This window comes from Arachis ipaensis, chromosome B09 (genome assembly GCF_000816755.2).
Source record: "Arachis ipaensis cultivar K30076 chromosome B09, Araip1.1, whole genome shotgun sequence".
NCBI classification, from domain to species: domain Eukaryota; kingdom Viridiplantae; phylum Streptophyta; class Magnoliopsida; order Fabales; family Fabaceae; genus Arachis; species Arachis ipaensis.
Genome location: NC_029793.2, coordinates 18,578,171 through 18,584,377, shown reverse-complemented (window position 1 = coordinate 18,584,377; position 6,207 = coordinate 18,578,171).

Here is a 6,207-nt window from a genome sequence, read left to right as displayed (position 1 = left end):
TTTATTTAAATTAAATTTTAAAAAATTAAAAATTTGTGTTGATAAAAAAACAATGGGTATATAAAGGAGATAATGAGTGATGAAGCAATGGGTGGCTAATTTTTTTGCAAATGACACCTATATTGGTGTAACGCATGGTTATGGATCTTAGAGGAGTTTAACGGAGGTGTGATGGCGTTCAGTTGGTGTGAGAAAATCGGACGGTCCGATTTCATGCAGGTTAGGGAGGACACAAATCGGACCGTTCGATTTGTGTGAGGCAGTGATGTCGTTTGCAAAGAAATCGGACAGAGCGATTTCATGAGAGGAAGGAGAAGATTTTGGGCCAAGGAAATTAGACCCAACGATTTCTTGGTTGCGGATTAGAACACCAGGAAATCGGACCCAGCGATTTCTTGGAGCTGGAGGAAATTTTTTGCGGCCAACCTAAAAACAGATGGTCCAATTTCAGTGTTAAAAAAAATTGAAATGGAGCATGCGGTCGGACGGTCCGATTTGAGCTTCACAGTTACTCAAATTAATGCCGAGCTACCAACCAGTTCTCATCTTCTTCTTCCCACAGCTTTGAGTTCTCTGAAGCTCGAAGCTTTCTTTCTCATTTTTCCTATTCGGTGATGGATGATAGAGTGAGATTGAAAGTGTATTATCATGGCCAAATTTATTAGAAACATCTGAGAGTGTAAAATTTGTGTGTCAAAATCCATTGAATATTGTGATTCCATTCACTCTGTCATTTGAAGAATTAAAATGTGTGATTTGGGAGAAAATTGATCCTCAAATACGTAGGGGAGTGTCATGTATTCTGTACAGATATTCTGTATCTATATTTGGTGGGTTCGTTCAATTTCAAACGAAATACGTAACCGATGAAGCGAGCATGCAAGAAATATTTTCAGTGTATCTTGAAGGCCGGTCCCGAATATCATTCATCGAACTGTATGTTAGGTTCGAGCAATCTGCAGCAGATCGAGATATTGAATTGGAAGATTACAACAGTGATAGTGAAGAAGAGTTTGAAAGTAACTACGAGGTCGTTGGTCCAGGTGTAGACGAAGATCACGCTGACGATGCTAAGGTGGCAGACGTGGCGGATATGGCAAATGCACTAGCAAACCAGCAGCCGTTTGAGGAACCGACTTTCATGCGGTCGTTGGATTTGGAGGCAATGCATGCACCGAAGTTTCCTCAATATGTAAATGCAGGTATGTCATCATTTTAAATTAAGATTTGTTAAGATATGATTTGTGCATCGGTTGAGTTTAGAACAAATATTTAAGAGAACAGTAAATAGGCAAAATATAGCATATAATTAGTAATTGGTTAATGTTTGATTATCAATGGAATGTGTATACTGAGAAATTTAGTATTTTCCATCGTTGTTGTTAAAACCGGCCTAGACCGGACCGGACCGGCCAGTTTTACAAGACAACCATTGAACTGGACCGGCCGGTTTGACCAAAAAATCGTAGAACTGGACCGCAGATCAGTCCGGTCCGATGATGAGACCACACTTGGCAACGAACCGGTCGAAACCGGTCAAATACAGAATGAACCAGTTTGGTTCTGGTAACTATGTCTTCTATTGTTGTTGTTAAAACTGGACCGGACCGACCAGTTCGGACAGAAAACCACTGAATTGGATCGGCCGGTTCGGACAGAAAATAATTGAATCAGACCAGCCCGATTTGACTAGAAAACCACTGAACTGGACCGGCCGGTTTGGACAGAAAACTATTAAACCGGACCGGTCTGGTTCGTCTAGAAAACCGTTGAACCTAACCAGCCGGTTCGACTAGAAAACCATCGAACTGGATCGTAGGTCGGTCTGGTCCGATGATGAGACCACACTTGGCAACAAATCGGCCCGAACCGGTGAAATCTAGAATGAACCGGTTTGGTTATAGTAACTATGTCTTCCATTGTTGTTGTTAAAATCGGACCGAACCGACCGGTTCGGACAAAAAACCACTGAATTGGACTGGACGGTTCGGACAGAAAACGATTGAACTGGACCGACCCGGTTCGACCAGAAAACCATCAAACCGTTCGTGTGATTATTAGTTTATTAAATACTATTTCATGGCCTTGTTGATAAACTTATTAGCTTTTGCATGATGCATTCTTGATTTGACCGATCATTCATTTAATTAATGCGACACATAGGTAACAGTTATTTATGGAACTATTAAATTTGTGATATGATTGCAGCAGAGCTTCCCGTTATGCTAGATGGTGAATTTACAGTGGGAATGGAATTCAGTTCTAGGGAGGCAGTAATTAAGGCGATGAAAGATTATACTATCCACAGATGTGTAGATTATCGGGTGCATGAGTCAGAACCGACGACATTCTATGCTAAATGCACCCAGTATGGTGCAGGATGTGATTGGATGATCAGGGTTAGCAAAATGTCCAGAAAGTGATGTTGGGAGATAAGGAGGTACAATGATAGTCACACCTGTACTAGGGCCACCATTTCTCAAGATCATTCGAAGCTGGATTCCAACATAATTGCAGAAGCAATAAAGCCATTGGTAGAAGTTGACCCATCTATAAAGGTGAAATCAGTGATTGCAGAAGTACAGTCAAAGTTTAACTACACCATAAGTTATCGCAAAGCATGGTTGGCAAAACAGAAGGCAGTGGAGTCAATATTCGGAGGTTGGGAAGCTTCGTACGAGGCCTTGCCGATATGGTTTGAGGCCATGTGTCACAAGGAGTCATCTGCAGTCGTTCATTTTGAAACAATGCCTACATATCAGGGAGATGACTTGGTTCCTAATATTCGTGTACTGCACCGAGTCTTTTGGAGTTATTACCCTTGTATTAGAGCATTCAGACATTGCAAGCCAATAGTGCAGGTAGACAGAATTCATTTGTATAGAAAATACAAGGGTTATTTGCTGGTTGCAGTTTCACAGGATGGCAACAACAACATCGTGCCTATTGCATTTGCGATAGTTGAGGGAGAGACATCTGAGGCTTGGCAATTTTTCCTTAGTAACTTGTGACAGCATGTTGTGACACGTGATGGTGTGGGCCTTATCTCCGATCGGCACGATTCCATTAGGGCAGCTATTGCTCGTAGTAACAGAGTCTGGTCTCCTCCCAGATCATTCCACATGTTTTGTATCAGACATATAGAGTCCAACTTTTTGAGGAAGTTCAAGGCCCCATATCTACAGAAACTTATCGTCAACATCGGTATGATAGTTACGATTACAGTTACTCTTGAACACAGTTATTATGATGAACGTTACTTATAGTGGGTATTTGTTTTAATGATAGGATACTCGTGAACAATTCGCGAGTTCAAGACGCGTTATCAGCGTTTACGCGAGCGGGGTGAGGCTTATACCAACTGGTTGGATTGGATTCCACGTGAGCAGTATGCTTTAGCATTTGATGGGGGATAGCAATGGATTCATATGACCACCAATCTTGTGGAGTGCATCAACTCGGTACTGAAAGGGGCTCGCAATCTTCCAGTCACTGCACTTGTTAAGGCAACGTTTTACAGGCTTAATGAGTTGTTTACTCGAAAAAGAGCCGAGACTGAGGCTTGAATTAATGCAAGACATATGTTCTCTGAGCTTGTAACCTCCAAATTGCATGCTAATCAGCGGGCAGCGGGTAACATCTAAGTTAGTTGTTTTGACCGACAGAATGAGGTATTTGAAGTGCGTGAGTGTCCTAGTGGTCTAGAGTATGCAGTGGACCTCCGTCAACAGCGGTGTGACTGTGGTGAATTCCAGGTCGACCGGCTTCCGTGTCGACATGTGTTTGCTTGTTGTGCAAACCAGCGGCTGGATTGGTAAGTGTATGTACATGATGTCTACAAAATGGAACAACTTCGACGAGTTTACAGGGCGAGGTTTAGGCCACTAGGGAATCCCACAACATGGCCTGTTTATCAGGGACCTCGATTCGTAGGTAATCTGTTCCTCAGACGGGTATCCAAAGGTCGGCCAAGGATGACCCGTTTCTTGAATAAGATGGACACTCGGATGTTGCGTCGTCCTAGGCGATGTAAGCATTGCGGGGCCGAGGGCCACAGCGTCAACGTGGTGGTGCAAGTGCAGGTGCGAGTAACCAATAGTGTTTTCTTTTTTTTTTCGTTTAGTGTAAAACGCAACTTGTGTTTTGCAGATAGTGTTTTCTTCTTTTATTTTTTTCATTACTAGCAAAACGCAGATTGCGTTTTGCAGGCCTGTAAATGTACATGTCTACAATTAAGCATAATACACCATGATACAATATGTATAAATAACACCTTTTTTTCATTCTTAAATTATTTTCTGACAAAAAATTAACTATACGTTAACTTTGAATTAACACCATTCGTTAATAAATTCCATCAATCTCCTTTTTAATTTTCTATTTTTTCTTCTCTGTCATTCTCTCTTTTTCCAATTTTATCACCACTGTCATCACCACTATCACCACCACCTCTTTTCACCTTCTTCTTACTTTCCTTGTTTAAAAAAAAATTCAAATAAAATTTTACTCAATGAATCATCATCAATTTAGAATTTTAATCAAATTTTACTCACACAAGCACATTCAATGCAAGGAATCAAATCATCCATAAACTCTAAGTTCAAACAACTTTCTTTTTCTCTGACATCACTTTGCATTTTTTTTTGCTGTTTGTGCATTTTTTCTTCTTCAATCAGAGTAGACGTATTAGATATTAAGAAGGACTACAGATTTAGTTTGTATAGTAGACGAGGTCAATAACAATAAGAGTTATTATCGTGGCCGCTGCTGAGGTGTAAAAGAGAGAAACTGAGGGCATGCAGGTGAGAGAGAGGTGGGGAGGCAAAGAAAACGGAGTGGAGAGAGAAAGAGAAAAGAAGGAAAAAAAAGAAGAGGGAAGAGAGAAAGAGAAAAGAAGGAAAAAAAAGAAGTAGAAAAAAAAGAAGGTGAGGAGATGGAGACGGTAGGGGAGGATATTGTTATTGTTTCTAAGATAGATAATGATAAAGAGGGATAGAGAGATAGAATAAAGAGATAATAGCATTGCTATTATTATTTTTGATATTTGCTTTGTCCCCTTTTTAGTTTTGCCTTTATTGTAATTTGTTCGGAGTAATTACCCTATTACCATATGTTCGAGGTAGAATAATGATAGAGATTGAAGTGGCCAACAAACGTGACGGTGGTGGAAAGAAAATAAAAAAAAATAAAAGGAGATTTGATGGTAGAATTTGAATGGGAGAAGATGGAGATGATGATAAAAAAAGAGAATAATAATAGTATTTTAAAGTAAAATTGACATATAGTTAATATTTTGTTAGTTTTATCAAATAGATGATATCTTTTGTGGGTATTAAATTAATTTCAATCTATTATGGTTAGTTTTATCAGTACTTGAATTCAACTCCTTTTGTATACCGGAATTTCAATTTTGTCTCATTTTAAATAGAAATCCGTTTTATATCGAATCAAATAATTATCCGTCTTAATCAATTAGGTTGCATTTGGTTATGAGAATAGGATAAGACAAGACAAGACAAGACAAGACACTAAGAATAAGACACAAAGAACAAAAATACAAAAATTAGTATATTTGTATTTTGTTTGTTAATAAACTAGAATAAATTATGAAAGTCTAATTTATTCTTATTCTTTTATTCAAAAAATTTGGAAAGAAAAATATAATAATAAAAAATATAATTATAAAAAATTAATAAAAATAATAAAAAATAAAAAGTAAGTTGTGTGTTTTGTTAGAGTATTTGTGTTCCTTTCTGTCCAGATGAACACAAAATACACTAATTCAGTATCTCTAGATACAATATTTCTATTCATATCTTATCTATCAAATACGATTTTGTATCTCTATGTCTTTATTTTAATATTCTGTGCCTGTAAAAAAACGTCATGTTAGAAGTTAAATCGGATATTGTAAATATAAATTATACTATTATTCTTAATTATGTAAATTTTTTTTATTTTTGTTTTTGTTTGTGTAAATATTATCATTTGAAAATATACTAATAGAATTGTCAATCAACATTAATTATAATTTTCTGCAGAAGTGCATTATGATGCATCCTCTATTCGTAAAGGTTTGGTAACCAAAGAAAATCAGCTAAAAACAGTCATAACTTGTCTTATTTAGTATTCATTAATTGTTACGATAATTAATTAATGCTAAATAAGATAAATTTTAGCTGTTTTTTTTTTTTTTTTTTCTTCCTA